The sequence below is a fragment of the Lepisosteus platostomus genome, chromosome 11 (genome assembly GCF_059453375.1).
Source record: "Lepisosteus platostomus isolate fLepPlt1 chromosome 11, fLepPlt1.hap1, whole genome shotgun sequence".
In the NCBI taxonomy this organism is placed as follows: domain Eukaryota; kingdom Metazoa; phylum Chordata; class Actinopteri; order Semionotiformes; family Lepisosteidae; genus Lepisosteus; species Lepisosteus platostomus.
In genome coordinates this window covers 30,204,357-30,225,819 of record NC_142621.1, presented here as the reverse complement: position 1 = coordinate 30,225,819, position 21,463 = coordinate 30,204,357, and the positions used below count along the sequence as shown (strand labels likewise).

Genomic DNA, 21,463 nt, shown 5'->3' with positions numbered 1-21,463 from the left:
ATTGATGATGACGGCGATGGCAATTCTATTAATGAACTTACAGCTCCATAATAATCCTCTTTTTTCTTTTTCTTCTTTGAAGATGTAGTTCGTGGATCCATAGTAATAAGAATTACAGTCGTATATTACTTGGTGTTGTGTTTGCCTTCGTCTTCAAATGATTTTCACGGTAAATACCGCCGCTACCCATCAGCGGCGTGTTTATTACGTCACCGCTATGCAGTGCTGACGAATTTGTTTAACGTGTCCAGCGCGCTGCATCATTAAAATCCGTGTGGTCCCGTAAGGTGATGTAATGAGCCCAAGTACAAATCTGCCCTGGGATTCCCCCAGGGTCCCAACTCTTCCAGCTGTTCACTTAACACCCCACTGAAGATCACAGCTGTCAATGTTCCTTGACAACATCGACACATCGTTATTAATACGCGCTATTAACAGCCATGGCCCTGGTTAAAGACATAAGACGCTAGGAATATCCACAGGCCGGGCAAGAAATATTTTAAATATTTCAGTATTGCTTTACTAATTTTTCCATCAACTAGTCTTATATTGCAGCAAAGCGGGTATAATACCGCACAGGTGCACTCTTTGCAATCTCCATATGATCTAGCTAGCTGTGATGCTTGATTCCATTGGTAAACACCTGAGCATAAGTTACTTTTGAGTTCAAGAAGCGATGAGCACGGAATACGGTGCATCTGTACTGAAAAATTGAAATAAACCTGGCCAAAAACTAATAGGCTGATCAAAAACGAATTAAAATAAGCTCATTTCGAAAGCAGTCAAAAAGGAAAAAGGCATCGGTCTACTGTACACTTCAGAAGTCTTTCGGGAGACAGTAGCTGCGCTGGTTTGCACTGTATTCAGTATTGCTTTACTAATTTTTCCATCAACTAGTTTTATATTGCAATAAAGCGGGTAGTTAATACTGCACAGATGCACTCACTGCAACGTCAATATGAGCTACAGTGGCTAGCTGTGATGCTCGATTCCATTGGTAAAACACTCGCCCGTAAGTTACTTTTGAGTGTAAGCATAAACGGGCACGTTAAAAAAAGGAAAATACACCTGGCCAAAAACGATATGCCAATCAAAAATGAACTAAAACAGCTCATTTCGAAAGCAGTCATAAAGTAAAAAGGCACCGGTCTGCTGTACACTTCAAAAGTCTTTCGGGAAGACAGCAGTTGCGCTGGTTTGCACTGTATTTCCAGTGTCCTTGCTGGGGGCGATGTCGGTCTGGTGTTGTATCAGCTCGCCTTCAACAGTTTTCAATTGTAAAGTAGCTTCGGTGACGCTTCGTTTTTCCCTCGTTTGCACAGGAAACGGTTTATTCTAGCTGAAACTAAATCTCTCACTTCTCAAGGCGTCTTTACTTGCTCGTGATAAATGTTTCTGCATATTTATTTTACGCGTCTTTACAGTAAATGTTCTGGATGCTTAGCTGGTATTTGTAAATGCTATGGGCCAGGTATTGGGACGTTTTAGATCAATACTTTCCGACCTCTGCTTGTAGTTTTTTTGTAGAAAGTTTCTAATACTTAACAAAGGTATAATGTTAAAACAGATTATTGGTTAGGTGTTGTCGCGGGTGGCATGGGGTTCAGTCCCAGAGCTGGGCTGTTCTCTGTGTGGAGCCTGTATGTTCGCCCCTTGTTTGTGTGAGTTTCCTCTCCTCCCGTAGTCCAAACACATACCGGCAGGTTAACAGGATTCTGCGATAATTTGCACTGAAAATCGTTGCGAGTCAATTGCAACGAACCGGAAGCAGCGTATTAACCGGAGTTTAACCCGTAGCTTCGTGTTAAACTAGCGCGCTACCTTCAGACCAATTGTCCGCTTGAATTAGTCCGCAGCACCGTACTAAACCTGTTCTCAATTGCAACGAACCCAAAGTAACAGCTGCTGCCCTCTAGATATGACTGAAGTCCGGCACTAGTTTAAACCATCTTTCATATGGTTTAAGCAACTTACTACCGTACGAAGCTGAACACTAGATCACATCAGAACTTTCTCGAATACAGTGTAAATAACATCGTCACTGATGAACTTACGCATCCGTAGCCTGAAAATTACTGTTATATTTAGGTAAAATTGCTTTTCAAACACACCGCAATTATTCATGATGAAGTTTATCAATACACGTGTTTGTTATTGAAAGTGTAATTTATTTACAATTAACTTGAATGTCTATATTTATTAGTAGCTGTATTACTACAGCTAATGCATGTAATGCCTTTAGTGTATGCAATAGTGAATTTTCAGATATCCTGGGGAGCGAAGAAAACTGAAATGAAAGAAATACATTTTAATGTATTTGAAATGAAAGAAATACATAGCCAGCAGCCATATCACCCTGCAACTCACAACTGGCAACCCACTGAAGCTAAGCAGGTGTGAGCCTGGTCAGTACCTGGATGGGAGACCTCCTGGGAAAAACTAAGGTTGCTGCTGGAAGAGGTGTTAGTGGGGCCAGCAGGGGGCGCTCACCCTGTGGTCCATGTGGGTCCTAATGCCCCAGTATAGTGATGGGGACACTATACTGTAAACAGGCGCCGTCCTTCGGATGAGATGTAAAACCGAGGTCCTGACTCTCTGTGGTCATTAAAAATCCCAGGGTGCTTCTCGAAAAGAGTAGGGGTGTAACCCCGGTGTCCTGGCCAAATTTCCAATTGGCCCTTACCAATCATGGCCTCCTAATAATCCCCTTCTATGAATTGGCTACATTACTCTGCTCTCCTCCCCACTGATAGCTGATGTGTGGTGAGCGTTCTGGCGCACTATGGCTGCCGCCGCATCATCCAGGTGGATACTGCACATTGGTGGTGGTGGAGGGGAGTCCCCATTACCTGTAAAGCGCTTTGAGGGGAGTGTCCAGAAAAGCGCTATATAAGTGTAAGCAATTATTATTATTATTATTATTTTTAAGCGGAGACGTGGTATCTCAGACGGCAATGGCGTCGGGCGTCTGGCTTCTGACTTTTGACCGGAAAGTTCTGGGTTCAATCCCAGGTAGGGGCAAGTAATGTAGTTCCTTCCATTGGGCTCCCAGGTCCATTCAGACCGCTTTCCACATGAGTACCGGGGTAATAGGCCGGTCGGAGCGTGACAACATCACGTCCAGTGTCTGGTGGTCGAGAAACATGGTGCCCCCCCCATTCCCCGTGGGCCTGTATGGCCTGGAAAAGGGACCTACCAACTATTTTCAAACGGGGAGAAAGACTTCAATGTATTCTCTCACATCTGGGTGTTAATTAAATTGTTATATATTTTTTATTGTGATGGAAGTCTGCCTTTGTGTTTCTTAGGAAAAAGAAGGGAGATTGGGGCTTTGGGGGGTACGGAGAATAAGTTGTGCAGGCAAATGGAAGGGTACGTTAAAGAAAAAAAAAACTTATCGTCATCTTTTTAAAGGTGATTATTTAAGACAGTTCTTCGGAACAGTGTCCCTTCTCTTATCTGTGGCTGTGGTCCAATGAAAACAGAACAGTGGTGAAACAGCCGTAACGTGCGGGAAAGTCTTGGAGACGAACAGGAAACTCTTCTCAGTGTGTCGCAAGGTTGTTGTATTAGGAGCCACACGCACAGGGACGGCGTGGCTCGTAATGGACTGGTACATGTACAGTACGCAGACCCACTGAGAGGCGAGCAACACGCTGTTTTAAAATTCAGAAAGCTCAAAAGGTCAGAGGAACAGGAATGAACTGAAATGACCTGAAAGATCTGTGGCAGTCGTCTCCAACTGGTTTGCGTTTTTAGCGCTGCAATTTATTTTTTTTGTTAGTAGACGCAATCTACTCTAATGAGTTAATTCTGTTTAAGAAATAAAATTGTCAACGCTACTGGACATTAGCTGGTGCTTTTCGTAACGATTTACTAACTCCGCTGTAAGGAATCTGCAGTACATGCTTTTCTCCAGTCATCGTTCCACATACTGTACATGTATAGTAACTTACTTATCTAACTACCTCAAAAGTAGAAGATCCACAAAAATAAAATAAAAAAATCTGTGCAAAAGATTTTGCAAAAACGTAGCCCCTAAAATTGTACAACACTTACATGTATATTCTTGCAGACACAAACGTTACTTCTACATAAAACCAAAATAGCGATGTGTTCAATTATTCCTCTGGAGGATCTCCATATGAATCTGGATCCTTTATCAATGGAAATAAAAGCAGTTATAATACATGTTCAAACTCAAACCCGCGGCTGCTGTTCTCGTTTGACTCGTGACTAATTGCAATTGAGCATCGCATTAGTAGTTAGGTACGCTTATCTGGTATAATTGAACATAATTCTTAAATTAAAAATAACATTAAATTTAGGGAACGTATATACTTACATTAGCCAGAAAAAAATAATTAATGTGTAATTATATGTGTTCTGCTCGTTGTTTTTCGTTGCAAATTGAGCTCAAAGCTGGACATGATATCCACATCAGCACCTTATTAACTAGTCCCCAATTGAATACGCAGCTATGCGCTACATCCAAAATATCGTTGCAATTAACCCAGGGCGTCTGTGTTCGTCCCGTGTACCCCGCCTTGCACCCGCTGCTAGCCGGGACAGACTCCAGCTCCCCGCGACCCTGAACTGGAAGAAGCGGTTAGAAAATTTACGAATGTTTTGATGCCCCTGGGAGTAATCACGTGTGGTAGTAATCGATATTTTCATAGGCAGGTCCCACGACACCAGACACGAATGCGCCTGCAAGTTACAAAGCAAGCGCTCTTCATAGTACTGTAAATGTAGGGTTCGTGCGATGGTGGTTAAACACTGCCTTTAAGGATGGGAACTGGATGGAGACGGATATTCTTTTTCCATTTTATTGCTGAAGAATCACATTGACTCCTGTTGTAAATTATAGCCGAGTGTCCTTTCTGATCTCTCCCTTCTTCCTCGTAACGTTATCCCGTAACCAATCAGAAAACTCAGAACATTTTGTTAACATTCTGAAATAGACAATTCTACATAACTCAAAATATTTTAAACTGCTTAACTGAATAAAACAACAATAACAGGGCCTAAGCCTCAAGTATGAAAATATACAATAACCAGAACCAACATCTACCGATTTACCTATTCCTATGATAACTTAGTTTAACCGAGCAACATTATTATTTAATCATGATGATGACGGCGAAGACAATTCTATGAATGAATTTACAGCTCCACGATCCTTCTCTTTCTTCTTTTTCTTCTTTTTAGATTGAGTTCGTGACTCCATTTTGATAAAAAGCTACAATCCCTTTCTATTTTGTGTTGTGTTTGCCTTCGTCTTCAAATTATTTTCGCGGCCCAGTAATGGGGCTACTGTTGCGTTACAACAGAACCGAGAAGTCGAATTTCTTTTGACTTGTCCAGCGCGCTATAATAAAGTGAAGCTGGCCTATTCAGATCTGTGTGACACTGTAAAACCATGTCATCAGTCCAGGTGTCATGTATGAACCTGCTCTGTAGAGTCTCTCAGGGTCCCAACTCTTCCAACGCACGACCCCTGTTAAGATCACAGCTGTCGGTGTTCCTTGACAGCATTGACAACCCTTCGTTTTTTATAATTCCCTATAACACGCACTAGTTACAGCCACGGCCCTGGTTAAAGACATAATGTTTAAACACATAAATTGCTAGGATTATACACAGGCCTGAAAATAATCTTAAATATTTCAGAATTGCTTTACTAATTTTTCCATCAACTAGTCTTATATTGCAGCAAAGTGGGTAGTTATTACTGTGTGCAGTCTTTGCAATGTCAATATAATCTACTGTAGCTAACTGTGATGCTTGATTCCATTGGCAAACACTTGAGCATAAGTTACTTTTGAGTGAAAGGAGTGATCAGCACAATATACAGTACATCTTTACTGAACAATTCAAATACACCTGGCCAAAAACTAATAGGCCAATCAGAAATGAACTAAAACAGCTCATTTCGAAAGCAGTCATAAAGGGAAAAGGCACCGGTCTACTGTACACTTCAAAAGTCTTTTGGGAAGACAGTAGTTGGGCTGGTTTGCACTGTATTTCCAGTGTCCTTGCTGGGGGGCGATGTATCAGCTCACCTTCAACAGTTTTGAATTGTAAAGTGTCTTTGGTGACACAGCGCTTTTCCCTTCTTTGAACAGGAAAAAGTTTATTCTAGTTGAAACTAAACCTCTCACTTCTCAAAGCTTCCTAATTTGAAACTTCTACCTAGACGTCTTCTGACAAATCGCTGTCTATTAATGGCGGCCAGATAAGCGTTATAGTTATATTAGTGAATTTATCAAATTTGAGTGTTTGTGTAGCAGTAACACTACAGCTTTACATAATAACAAGGGTAAAGTTTATTCTGACTACACCACCTACTCTTCTAGAGGACTGTGACCTCTCATTTCCATAGTCTGGGTTACAAGGGTCTTTAACTGGGCGAGCAACCATGGTGTCAATGCCAGAGAGGGGATACGCCATTCAAAAACACATGATTTTGTTTTCCAGCAGTAAGAAAGATAGATACTGTAAGACTTTATTAATCCCGCAGGGAAATTGAATTGTTACAGCAGTCCAGCCCAAGACAAGCAAAAACAGACATCAGAATAGTTGTAAAAACAAAAGACAACAAAATAAATCTAAAAAAATAAATACATCGGTGTGTGCAAAATGTGATGATCATAGTCACTGTAGAATTAATAAAATAATAAAAATACTTACAGAGAAATTTGTATAGAAATAAGAAACTTACTAGCACACCAACCTGTAGAGATACTATAGAGATTTTTAACAATTCCCCGGTATAATTATTATAATATAAATTACCATATAGATAAAGAATGAACACAGGGATGAACTAAGATACAGCCAATAGAGATTATAGTAAATCAAAAAGTTGAAATATTTACATTAAACAAGGAGTACTTTGCAGAATAAAAAGTGGGCATGAAATATTCATTAATCTTACCAACAAACTTACTCCAATAAAGCACAAAGCAGTCAACATGAGGACCCTTCTCCTGGACTCCAGCAATGCTCGACTGAAGTTTGTTAAGCAACTGTTTGTTAAGCTTGTCCCCTGGAAAGAAAACCAAAAGGTACTGTACAAGAAAATCTCTCATTTGCCCTGTGGCCACCACTATATGTCTAAAGGCGCTCTCTCCATAACATACTTAGCAAGTGATAGAAATCTCCACAGATTGAATCACACACTGTTTGTGCCTAGATGTTCATCAATTACCGTACACTCAATCTGTGACACTTGGGGTGTGGTTCTGACCTGGAACAGAGGGATAGGAAGAAAGTAAAAGAGAAAGGAAAGAAAAGATGGCACATCGCAACACCTACCAATTATCACACGAAGCAGTCCTGCAAGTCACCATGCAGTTTGAATACAAGTTTCTGCATTGCTTATTCACATTACCTGTTAGTGTTCAAGTAATGAAAATATTCAATAGGATCATACAATGCCTTACAAAATGAGGCATACACATTTTTATGTATACAATATTTTATTCAAAACCCTAAAGGTCAAACGGAAGAATAATAAAGGTAAGATAGGTTACAATAAATGCTAGCAAAAACTAAAGAGATTTAATTGCATAAGTATTTAGAACTATGAACTTAGTATTTAGTGGAAGCACCTTTGGCAGCAATTATAGCCAAGAGTAAACGATTACTTTTTGGGTCTCTACCCACTTTGCTCATTGTTTTGGTGAAATTGGACGCAGTTCTTCGTTGCAGATTTGCTCAAACTCTCTAAAGTTACTTGGGGATTGGTTATGCACAGCAGTCTTTCCACAGATTCTCAACAGGAGTAATGTCAGTAATGGTCCACTCATTCACTTCAAGACATTCGCTTTCCTTCAATCTAGCTTTGGATCACTGTCCTGAAAAGGTGATTTTTGATTCCCAGTTTTCAGTAGAGCAGGTTTTACTCCATTACTTTGCTCCATCTATGTTCCCAGTCTTATTAGTCTATTGTTAGTTATTAGTCTTAATAGCAGCCATATCACCCTGCAACTCACGACTGGCAACCCATTGAAGCTCAGCAGGTGTTAGCCTGGTCAGTACCTGGAAGGGAGACCTCCTGGGAAAAACTAAGGTTTCTGCTGGAAGAGGTGTTAGTGGGGCCAGCAGGGGGCGCTCACCCTGCGGTCCATGTGGGTCCTAATGCCCCAGTATAGTGATGGGGACACTCTACTGTAAAACAGGTGCCGTCCTTCGGATGAGGTCCGAGGTCTTGACTCTCTGTGGTCATTAAAAATCCCAGGGCGTTTCTCGAGACGAGTAGGGGTGTAACCCCAGCGTCCTGGCCAAATTTCCCATTGGCCCTTACCAATCATGGCCTCCTAATAATCCCCCTCTATGAATTGGCTACATTATTCTGCTCTCCTCTCCACTGATAGCTGATGTGTGGTGAGCGTTCTTGCACACTATGGCTGCCGTCGCATCATCCAGGTGGATGCTGCACATTGGTGGTGGTGGAGGGGAGTCCCCATTACCTGTAAAGCGCTTTGAGTGGACTGTCCAGAAAAGCACTATATAAGTGTAAGCGATTATTATTATTATTAATAGACCTGCTGATGAGAAATGTAATGTGATTATAAAAATGTTACATTTTCTGCCCACAAAATATTTTGCCTCATGTTTGCAGTATCACTGAGGTGTTTTCCTGGAAATCTCATGTGGGATTTGAGATGTTTGTTTCAGGTCCCTACATCTCTCCTTTGTGGAGTGATCAGGATATTGTTGACCCATAGTCATTTTGTACAATCTCAGCCACTGAACTCTGTAACTCTTTCAAAGTCACCTTTGGCCTCACAGTGCCATGCCTAATCAGTTACTTTCTTGCCAAACTTCCCAGTTTGGAGGAACAGCTGTAACGAACAGTTCTTTTTTTTCAGACCCTATGCGGACGACACAATCCGGGGTTGAGTGAGAAACACGGGAAAAAGCCACGCAGGAATCAGGAATGAATACGGGGAGGGCGTGTCCAAACTGCGCAGGTGTCCAGGGGGGTGAGTCCGGGGCAAACAATCCAGAGGTAATGGAAACAGGGTATCAAAAAACAGGCAAAGTCCAAAGCCGGGCGGTCCATCCGAGAACAGACAGGTTAAAAACAGGAACCGGGTCGGAACCGGCAGGGGGAACAGGAACAGAAACAGAAACTTAAAAGCATAACGGAGCCAGATGATTATAGGTCCCGGGCTCGCAGGCTATGGGAATCAGATGCAGAGCGCCGAACTGAGTGGGTGATTGTCTTTTAAGGGGGACAGGAAGAAGGCTGGAAAAAGGGGCAGGTGTACAAAATCAGGTCCGAAATGCAAGAGCCGGAGCGCCCTTAAGGAGGAGGGACTACAATCGTGACAACAGCCTGACCTAGGTAGTGTCTGAGTGCCTTCCACTTCTTAACAAATGACTTCCTCATGCGTAAAAAGCTTGATTGTTAAGGGTCTTTAAAATGTTTTTATACCATTTTCCAGATCTGTGCCTTACTATAATATAATATATTCTATACTATTATTTCACACAGACAGAGGCCACACAACTAAATGTGTTAAAAATAAATATATTGGCTAAGCAATTGATACTGGCACGTAGTAAGCAAAATGTGATCTTGACTTCTCCTTCCTTGTATAGTTACTTTAATTTGCTCGTTTGTTCACTCAGTAATTCGGTCTTTATATTGCATTGTGAACTCTCCATGTTGCGTTATGCGTATTGGCATTGAGTCTTCAGTGGCATTGTAGAAACAACCCGCCAGGCCTCCCTGGCCTCCTGTTGTAAAATACAACTCTGATTTGACAAGGCAATTGATGAAAATTTGCTCTAATTGCTACCTGCAATTTAATGCACACACGCATCATTTCAGATGGCTTTTAAAGATATTTGAAATGAACACGTTACCCTGTTAGGTGAGCATCTGGAACACTTTCATGGTTCAGGAGTTCTGACTGGAATGAATTTGACTTTAAGAATAATGACAGGATGTCACTTTCCAAAGTGCATTGTCTACAGAAGTGAGTCATCCTGCGTAAAATGGGTCATGCCGTCAAAGCTCATGTCTAGATTTGAGGAACTGAAAGATCAGTGGGAATTTAGTGCTGATCTTGTCCATCAGCCCCTGTTTGAAAAGCCATGTTGAACGGAGAAAAATAAAACACACAATTTCAGCAGTTTGGAGAACAGCTGCTTTCATGACATCATGCATTGCAGAATTAGCTTTCCCTCAAGTAACTACTCAGCACCATTTCCAGGTGGCTCACTTCTGAGAAGGACCTCTTGAAAACTAGATATTAACCCCAGATGCACAGACCTTTAGACTGAAAGACAACAGGTGTCAGGGAACCTATTGGTAGAATAGGAGGATCCTTATGCGTAAACATTAATCCCACAGAACACAGAGTAGCAAAGGGACAATCCAAAAGACGAAATCCAGAGGCTTGGTCAATTAGGGAGGCAAAGGGTCCAGTAACAAGAGATATCCAAAAACAAAATCCAAAAGGGATGGTCAAAACATGAGAGCAAAGATTTAGTAACAGGAGACCAGTCAAAAGGCTTGGAAACACACAGGAGAATACTACAAGAGGCTTCTCAATAGTAAGCATGGGTAGATGTGTGAGGGGAGTTTAAATACTGAAAGGAAAGGGGTGTGGTTGGAGAATTGGTTAGGGAGTGAGAATTTGTGGAATCTAGTGCATGTGGGAATGTGATGGGTTCAATTAGGAATGAGATTGTGAAACAGTGGTTCTGGGAATGCAACGCCGCTGCCGAGGGAGAGTGTGGGGTGTGACAGGAATGGAATGGCATTTGCGAGGAAGAGTGTGGGGCGTAACAACAGGGCTGTGACAAAACTGAGGTCTCACATATCCAGTGTCTCCAAAACTACAAGCAGTCTAGAGGGGCGTCAGTGTGAGTCTTGGAGTGAGCACAGTTTAGCCAGTGACAGTTTTTTTGTTAAGGTGTACAGTATAGGAAGTTGAAATTGATGACATGGAGTATTCATCACATTATCATTACTTCCAGATGAAGAGCTGCTTATTACTTGAGCAGATGTAGAAAACTTGATTCCAGACAATGAGAACTGAGGGTGAGCATCCCTGGACTGTGGTATAAGAATTAGAAGAACAACCAGCCAGTTATGCACTGAAAGAAGTACAGAACCTAGACAAAAGGTGGTTCAGGAAGTAGCAGGTTGGGTCATAAAAATTATAAAAAGAAAATCACCAAAGCAACACAGTACCTATCCAGTAACTTTCCGAGAGCATGTAATAAATCAGCCCTCAGCTGATGAGAGTCGTATTGAATATTTAAGAACATAAGAAAGGTTACAGAGAAGAACATTTGGCACATCTGGCATATTGGTAGTTAGCAACTTATTGTTCCAAGGATCTTGTCCAGCCTTAATGTCTTTTGATTAATAAAAACAGAAGCCAACAGTTGTACACACCCAATTGTTCAGAAATTACATAAGAATACAAGATAGGTTCCGTTCAGCACATCTAGCGCATTCGATTTGTAGTAGTTAAAAATCCAGCCATTTCTTGAAGGAAGCCAGAGTGTTGGCTTCCACCACCAAATTTGGTAGTTTGTTCCATACCCCCACAACCCTTTGGGTAAGGACGTGCTTCCTGTTTTAAGTTTTTCAGTTTTAAATGCACTTCCATGTAGTTTCCAGTTGTGCCCTCTGGTTTGTTTCACTGTTCATTATGAGCAAGTCTGCTGGGCTAACTTTGTCAATATCTTTAAAGATTTTGAATAGTTGGATGAGGTCTCTTTGTAATTTTCTCTTTTCAATATAAAAAGGTCCAGTTCCTTCAGCCTGTCTGTGTGGAACATGCCCTTAAGCCCTGAAATGCATCTGGTTGCTTTTCACTGGACTGATTCCAGACTAGCAATATCTTTTCGATCAGATGGTGATAAAATTCCGAATCCCTACTTAAAAATTGCATCGTTAAAAAAAAACATTTAACTACAAATGCACAAAGAACACGAGACCATCCCTTCCACACATTGTCTAGATTTAAAGGATGTCAGAATAAACAGACTGTAGTATTTTTCATAGGAAGCCTCTTCTACCTCAGCACTTTTCATTTTTTGTTATAGATAATGTTTTTGTTACCTGCATGCAAACTCCTGCACGTGTTTGCTTTACACATCATTTTTCAGGAGTTTGCCCAGTCTTGAATTCTGTCCAAATATTTTATGAATTTCATGTGCTGCTTCTACAGTGTTTGCTAAATCGTGTTAATTTGGTATCAACTGCAAACTTGACTTGTTTACTAAGTTATACTAATTATAACAATCTAGATCGTTGATATCTATTAAGAAAAGCAGCATGCCAAGTACTGCACTAATTACTCCAACCTAATTTGAGTATTTACCCCTTATCTGTATAGTTTTTTCATTTGTCAACTGAATCTCAATCCAAACCCTCACATTTCCATGACAGCCAGCTAGTAATTTGAAAATGAACATTTTATGATGAACTTTAGCAAAACACTTCTGAAAGTCTGAATACACCATATCAAATAACTATTTACAAGTTGGTTTAGGTAGACCAACCTTTTCTAAATTCATATCATTTCCATAAAGGTGATCCGATAGTTCAGTTTTAGTAATTGTTTTCATTGCCTTCCATTACAATTAAATCAGGCTGACTGGTATACTGTACCATTAAATCAGACTAAATGTGGTATTTACATGCTTCAGTTTTCTCACCCTGGATATGAGTATTAAATCAGCAGTTCTGCAGTCCTAGGGTATCCCTGTCTTGAGCTACTGTTGGAATACATCAGTGGCTTCTGAATAACATCTGCTTTCTTAGTGCACAATTAATAAGACATCATTGGTCCCTGGGAACTTATTAATCTTGAGTACTTACAGTATGGTATCTAAATCACTTCCGCCTCTTCTATGTTTAAATTGTATAGCAGAGAATTTTTTCCTTCCATTGCTGTTGACCTGCATGCTGTTGTCACTCCATCTGGTAAAGGCAAATACACCTTGTGACTGACCCCAACCTCAACTAAGGTGGCTGCAGGGATCTGAACGCATATAAACTCACAATAGTGATACCGCGGAGTACAAGAGGCTTTATTTCAGAGATCGTGCAGGTCTTTCCAGTAAGCCGATTCCTCAGCAGCCTTTCCTCCCTAGACATACAGTATATCAAACATCCAACCGCCAGCTAACACCATTAGGCTCTTTATATACAGTATCCTACATTGGTGAGTCATCGGTAGTGTAATTATCACCCAGTGTGTCTGTCTGTAAATGACAGATGATATACCGGCCTCTAGTGGCAGGTCTGCTGTAATAGTCTCCTCAAATGTTGGAATGTCACACACCTACTGTACATGTTCATACTTTAGAGTGAAAGTGGGTTATGTGCTATCAACAGATTAGCTCAGAGAGAAATATTTTCACTGGATGATACAGTTTTAAATGCAGAAACTAGGTCGTCTGATTTCTGAAGGGCTAATAGGTACAGTAATTGTTCTTGGACGTGGTCATTATTTTTGTACTCTGCTCAGCTACCGTACATGAAGCGGCCCAGGAAAACTGACAGAACTCCTTGCGTGTTGCAGAACTCTGCAGAGGATGCTCCCTGAAACTGAGACGTACTGTAAGCAGCCAACTGTAAAGCCTATTTAGGTTGAACACAATCCATTAAAATAAAAGTTGCTGGACTTGAAGGGAATGGCGTATTTATGGATCCAATTTCTTTAATGAGGTTCAGCCACAATTCTTTCTGTAGGCTGTTTTTCTCCCATGCTTATGTCTTTTGTGTCTGTTAGAGAACCTTAGTCCAGTCAAACGGGCAGAAGGAAAACGTAAACGGATAGGAGTTGAGATTACGAAAGTAAATTCCTTTTGATCCATTGCCTTTACGTTTGACAGACATAAAAGAAACATGACAGACGCATTGCTTACTCTTCTCAGCTCTTGCTTGCCTTGCTTTAAAGTCTGCATTGCATCTAATGTTCTGAAGGTGTTCTTGAGACTGGGGATATGAACCAGAGGTATGTGGTACCAACCCCAAGCTCACTCTGTGTATTTAGAACTGAGAACAGGAGGTACTTCTTTACCCAAAGCTTTGAAGAGGGATGGAACAAGCAGGCATACCTTTTTTCTATTTTACCAGCAAGGAGTTATGGTAACGCAATAGGTTTTCATAAGGAATTAACAAGTGAAATCTGAATTCCATTTCTCAATAAGAGTTAAGAGTCTGCTCTTCATTTCAGTTTTAAACGATGTTAAACCGCACAGTACCTTTCAGCTTCAGTACTGCTATTTTGAATCCTTACTGAAGTGAGTGATCGATGCGGAGCTCTCTGGCGGCATTACCACAGACTGAGTGACAGATCCTGGTAGATTTTCACCAGACTCACACGGTAGAGTGTTACTGTACATACCCTCCATCTCTTCATGAGAAATGCTCTGACACATTCAATGGATTCAGTCTGGCCATTAACCTTGTTTATAAATATTCCTAGTGACAATCACGTTGCTTAAATACTGGATGAAAATGACTGGAAAAATCAGAAAAAACAGCAATGTGGTTATCCAAGATGAAGTCACCACAATTCTGTTTAAGGGGCAAGAGAGCTTGAAAAGCCTCAAATAACAAAACAAGAATCCTCTTAAACAGTATAAACTGCTGTCTTGGGACTTGAATGTGTCTCTAACTGCTCGTATCATTAGACCCTTTGCCATACTTCCTATCCACACGGTACAATCTGTCAATGAAATTCCTGCACTGTGTCATATTGATGGTTCTGTGTTCTGAGTCACGTCAGCATGTGAGGTCAATCTTTCACATTCCATTATTGTGGGCATCATACCAGGAAGGTTTCTAGTTACCTCATTCAATCATCACCTTTTGACCTAGGAGAGTTAGGTTTCTTTAGTTAAGAGAATAATTGGTCTAAGTGACCATTTACAGTTCTAAAGAGGAAAGACAAATAAATGACCTTTTAGTCCTTTGGGATTCATAGAAACCTGCAGTAGGTGTGCACTGCTCAGTGCTCCCATTTCAAGCATTTTATACTGTAAGTGCTACCATGACAAAATATGTAGAAGTGGGATTAAAACAGCTCCTGAAATGACTACTGTTCATTTTAAATGATGTATAATCCTTAACAAAGAGCGAAAAGCTGTAATAGGTGATAAGTCGGGTGAAGCTGATTAGGAACACCAGACTTCCGCTCTGTGATAAAGGATGACTACTGGCTTTCAGACTATTGTTCCTATAATGCAGTTTCTACCCCCAGTCACTACTAACTCAGTTAGGCCTAACTCTGCCTATGTGGCCTTCATCTGTCAATTAAATTATTTTACAACCTACAGACCTTGTCCCACCAGCAATGCACTCCTACACTGCACATTACAGTTATTTACAGTACATTTCAACATTCCTGTATGTCTTCTTTTCAAAGATTACTGTGTTATAATCCCGCTGCACCTTGTTTAGGGTGGATACCCATGATGTATCCTGAGCACCAAGGTAACATATTTCAGATGTGTTCTGCAGTTTGTTTAAATACTCAGTATAAATAACTCATGAACTAGTTTTGTACAGTTATATACAGTATGTATATCACCGTTGGAAACATTGTACGGTATATGACTTTTAAACACTGTAAATCATCTTGAAAAAAGGAAAACAACTTTGTTCTTCAAAGGGTCTACTGTATGGAAACAGTCAACATGCAATTAAATAGAATAAGACTGCTATGGAATAGTGGCGTTACTGTTTTGACTGCTGGGATTTATGAATTAGCACCTTTTCAATTGCTTAACTTGCAGTTGCAGTTTCTCAAGAAAATTCACCTTCATGATAGACATAAACCACATATTTCAATAGATCTTATGTTGTACATTTTTAAAGGATTGCTTTGTTTTCCCCATTATTTATATCATTGTAGTGTGCCGTGAACACTCACAAGCTTGCATCTGCTCCATGAAGTTGGCCGCTGCACAAACGATTGCGGTGGGTTTTACCGTTTGTGCTGTTTGTAGGGGGGGGGGGCAACTTCATGGATCTGCTTACACCTTGCATTGCAAAGCAGCCTTTCTCACTCTCAACATCAAAGCTACCTGCAGTACTCGTGTATGAGGCAAGAGGGCAGTATAACCTATGAATCTAATGTCTGCTTCACTGAATCCATTATATCTGACTGGGCTGATCCTAGCCTGCCCGTGCACCTGTTGCTTGCTTAGATAGGCTCTGGCTGCCCTGCGACCCTGAATTGGAAGAAGGTTATAAAATGGATGGATGGACAAGCTGATCTGGTCTTTTATGTGTTTCTGGGTAAACTTTAGAGTGAATGTAGCTTCACTACAGATTAAACACAAGAAAAGGTAACGAAAGGTCATTCAGCCCACATACCTCATATACCCATATATTGGGTTGCCAGTAGTTTATCTGAGGAATTCATTTAGCCATTTCTTGAAAGGGGTCAGTGTTTCAGCTTGGCTGGGCTACTTGTTCCAGACACCCACAACCCTTTGTGTACAGATGTGCCCCCCCCCCCCCGCTGATTTTTCAACAGCCTTTAACACAATGTAGCAACACATTCTGATTGAAAAAGTCAAATTAGATCATCATCTTATCATGTGGATCATTAGTTTTCTGACGAATAGAACACAAAATGTATCTATTAATGGTTTGACATCTGACTCCATTTGCACTTCCACTGGTTCACCACAAGGCTGTGTTCTTTCTCCCCTCCTTTTCATCTTTTATACCGATGATTGTTGAAGCAGCTATGAAAATCATTATATCATCAAGTTTGCTGATGACAGTGTATTAATCTCTCTCTTCTCAGAGCCTGGACAAATTTGTCAACTGGTATGGTACTTCTAACCTTGAGATGATCGTGTCAAAAACAAAAGAAATAATTGTTAATTTGACAGAAAAACAAAAGCAATATCATTCCTACAACACTCCATGTTGGTCTGTTGGTATAGTGCACAGTTACAAATATCTGGTCTCTGTGTATGATGATAATCAAGAACACAGATGTCATTGTGAAGAAATCCTAGCAGTGCTTATATGGTCTGAGAAAACTGTGTTCTTATGTCCAAAATAGAGTCCAAAATAGAATTCTTTCAACATTTAATAGGTCTTTTATTGAAAGTACTTTAACTTTCTGGTATTTGCTGGTTCACCTCACTCAGTCAAAAGGACAAAAACTGCCTCCACAATGTTGTAAACCTCACCTCCAAAATCACTGGTGAGCCTTTCAGACCCCTGGCACAGCTGTATGCCCAGCAGACCCTGAGGAAGGCCTGTGCCAACATCGAAGACCCAGCTCACATCCTTCTTTAGCCTTTTGAACTCTTGCCTTCAGGAAGACGTTTTTGCTGTCCACAGTGCCAAACAAATAAAAAAAGATTTAGCTTTGTTCCAGAGGCTATCAGACTCGCAAACAATGAGTGTAAAGGATGTGTATTGGACAGAGCTCTGGTCCACCCCCCCACAAATATGCATGTATTAATACCTTCCTAATACTGCACACTCTTACTTTCAATCACTTCGCCAATGCTGCACATTGGCGGTGGTGGAGGGGAGTCCCCATTACCTGTAAAGTGCTTTGACTGGAGTGTCCAGAAAAAAGCACTATATAAGTGTAAGCAATTATTATTATTATTATTATTATTATTATTATTATTACTTCTATGGTCCATTTACTGTTATACCTATGTATACTTTTTCTTAGCAATGTTTTATTTTCTTGTTTTGTCTTTGTTGTTGTCTTGTGTTGTATGTTGCACCGCTTGCTGCTTAAATGGCCCCTTCCAGGATGAATAAAGTATTTTGACTTGAACTGTTTACTTGCTTCCCATTATTCTCACCTGTGCTCTCTGGTCTGTGTCACTGTTGACGCAGAAATGATTCAGACTCATATTGGGATGTGCCATTTGTACCCCTGAGTGAGGTACTGTTCTTCAGATTGCTCCAGTCCCTGCCCTGTAAGTGGAAATGCATTTAAGTCACTTCTGATAAGGGCACCAGGCAAATATATTTATATTGATGAATTCTGAACAAATCTATTGGGAGGAAGTTTTCAATGTCTTTGAAGATTTTGAAGACTAAAAAGACACTTTTTCTTTAGACTGTCAGTGAAGGACAAGAATGATAGACTCTTGTCCTGGAGGTTTGTGTGTGTGTTTTGTGTCTAGTTTTCTTAATGTCTTCTGCTATTGTTTACTCAAAATGTCGACTTCACTAAAGGCACAGGAGGCCTATGAAGCACCTTGGAGTAATACAGTCATGCAGTGAATTTAAAGAGCAGAACAGCTCTATAACTATGGGCTCGGGTCGAACAAAAACTAGAAAACACTTTTTTTGACAGATTGACAACCCCTGGTGTAGGACATTTCTTTAAGCCCAGGAATGCATCATTCTTCTTTAGACTGATTCCACAAAAGCACGATCTATTTTGAAAGATGGTGACTAAGAGAGTTTTGCCATAGAAATGAATTATTTGACTCTTAATTATTGTTTCTGTAAACTTACTGTACGTGTAATAGGAGCGGTTCTGTTTCGTCAACCCGCAGTGCATCCCAGACACGCGGATCCTTAACGTTCGGAGGCGGTGCCAAGGTGCTGCTGTCAGTGTGCGCGGTGACGTCACGGCGGACTGGATTTTCCTCAGTGCTGGTGACAGAGCAGCGAGAGAAAGATGTTCGAGCTCCCCGCTCTTTACCAGTTACCACATCATTTAGCCACTTCTTTGAGAGCGGAGAGGGAGGTGTTTCTTGAGTGTTTGCTGTATGCTGTCCCTTCCCTGTGTAATTTGTTGGAGAGGGACCCCGGGGAGTACGACAGTAGCCGGGACAAGACAGCAGGCAGCGGTGATTTTTAATCGAAACGAGTGATAAACACCACTCCGAGGAGCAGAGCCAGGAGAACACCGGGAGTAAGGAGCCGATCAGCGGGACAACCGTCCAGCATGAAATTCGCGGAGCACCTCTCAGCCCATATCACTCCCGAGTGGAGGAAACAGTACATCCAATATGAGGTAAACATCGGGGGGGGGGGACAGATTTCAATGTATGAAAGAGAGAGGAAACCGGCGTTTCGTTTTCAAGACCCGACACTTGCTTGATGTGTCATTTTCCCGTTGGACTTGAGCAACCCTTAGCGGGCTCTGCGTGTGTCTGTTGCTCTCCCCGGGTGGTGAGATCGGGGCGCCGTGTGTGTGCGTGTTGTTGACGGGCTTGGGGATGCGCTGCGTCAAGCCGCACTGAACTCCCACGTCTGTGCGCTTCCCGTCTCCGGACCGTACTGTACCGGCGACACACCTGGAAACCGCACGGACACGGGTGCCGGTCCTCTCCCGCTGGGGGGAAACGTTTGACTGTCGCCTTTGAACCCGAGGGCCCACATTTGTTGTTTTTTTACGGAGAATGCTTTAACTCCGCATGGCCAAGTGTTTTCTGAAAATGCTATTAAATTGTATTACATACGATGTGATAAATCTATAGTATAAACTATATACGTATCTGCCAGAGCTGTTAAAGTGCGTGCTTCTTTTGAGCTAATGGATTTAGCTAAGTAATGCATTTTGCACACGCAGCTTGATTTTATTGCTTCAGGTTCGCGACTATCCGATTTATGGAGGAGTGATGGTGTGACTCAGAGAGGAGAGCTCTTTGTCCGGGTTGTGTCTGCGGGCGGGTCAGGTGCCTGCTGCTTTTGTAGAGGAAGAGTTGTCCTCGACGACGTACAACCTGATACGAAAATAAGAAATTGGCTTTCGGTAAGGGGGGATGTCAAGCCGTGGGTCTAATAAAAAGAGGAGATATTGAACTTATAATTTATTGTTTCACTTTTCCCTGCGTTGTGTTCCTGACAATTGGTGAACGTATCCGTCTAGCGAAGTCGTTATGTGTTCCCCAAGATTAAATATCTCTACCTTGCTTTGGCTTTGCAAATGTGTAACACCTGCATTATGAAACTGTTCACTGTTTATAAATATTATCCTGAGAAGGAAAATGTGATTAGAAATGTTTGTGTATTATATATACAGTATATCATATTCTTGGGGCGTAATGGGGATTTGTGTTTGTAAATTGTTTGGTCCATTTGATATAATTTAAGTGGTTTTGTCTTCTTTTTTGTAATTCAGATGACACATTGAGGCATGTCTCCTGGTAGAATCTGGGTGTGCTATAATGGCCCCTCATATAGGGAAGGAGTGACCCCTTTGTGTGTTCTTAGAACGTCTGTATTATTTTGCTTTGTTACTCCTGAAGAAGAGACATGGAATGTAAATCAGTGTGTAATCGCCGTAATTTCCTGTTAATCCACTTAATTCCTTGTGATGCCAGCGTCCCAGTCAAGTTTGGTTTCTCAAACTGCCCGATCAGGATGCAGGATGCCATGTTTTATTGCCCAACACAACAGCAATTCTATTTTGGCAGCATCAAGACTGCAAATTGGATGACAAAAATCCACACATCTGCGGGGAGGGGATGGTGTTCTTCTGTGTGTGAACCGAAACTGTGGCGGGGAGAAGATCATTGATCCGTCAGTAATCAGGTTATTGATCTTGCACTCTGTTGTTTTAATGGCTGGCAGGTTGTGCTGTTTGTCCCCCCCACCCATGCTTCCATCATGTAGTCTGAGACTTTGCAGTTCCACATGCATGTCTCCTCGCCAGGGCACTCACTCGCTCCCTGCTGTCTCCTGGCTCTGCCAGTTGGCGGTCGGAGCTAGCGAAGAGGATCTCAAGTTCCATTTTGTTCTATGAATTATAGACAAAGAAGTGGATGTCTGCATGTTTCCCCATCACAATATTTAACCTCCAGCTTTCTGCTCTCATCACTCCTCCTGCGTGCCTGTGGGAGCAGAGTGGGAGCCGGGGGGGGGGAATATCTCAGCGGCCTGCAGAAAGCCGAGCCAAAGGAGGGTTTCCTTACAAAAACCCTTAGCGTGCTCCCGCTTAGCTCAGTCAGCCATCCCGCTTAGCCTGACTCAAGTCTCACTCGTCTGAGCCCTGTTCTCACGCCAGCATCACTCCATTCATTTTCCAGTCGCTTTTTCCAGTTCTGGCTTACGGGGGGGGGGAGAGTTTACCCTAGCAACAGGCGCAAGGCAGGGTACAACCCAGTCCATTGCAGGGCACACACATAGAAACACACACTCACAGGGCCAGTTTTCCCAGAAGACGATTCACCTACCAGTATGTCTGTGGGAGGAAACCAGAGCACCCAGGGGAAACCCACATGAACACAGGGAGAACATGCAAACTCCTCACAGATAGCACCCCAGGTCCCAGCACTAGGAGTCAGTAACTAAGCACAGGGCTACCATGCTGCCCTCATTCTGACATGGAAAAATGATTGAATTATTACTGGCCTTGTATTTGTTCCAAACATTCCCAGTATGTGTATGTACACAATGTGTGTGCAGTTTTAAGATTTTTGTTGTGTGTAATAAATCTCCCTGGACTAGGTGCCTCAGGCGTTTTGA

The 21,463-nt window shown here is 41.7% G+C and overlaps 1 protein-coding gene across 1 annotated transcript in view; it reads right to left on the bottom strand.

Moving 5' to 3' along the window:
* Positions 1-21,463, bottom strand: part of LOC148652387 (uncharacterized) — a 77,897-nt gene that overhangs the window by 23,081 nt on the left and 33,353 nt on the right. The window lies entirely within an intron of this gene.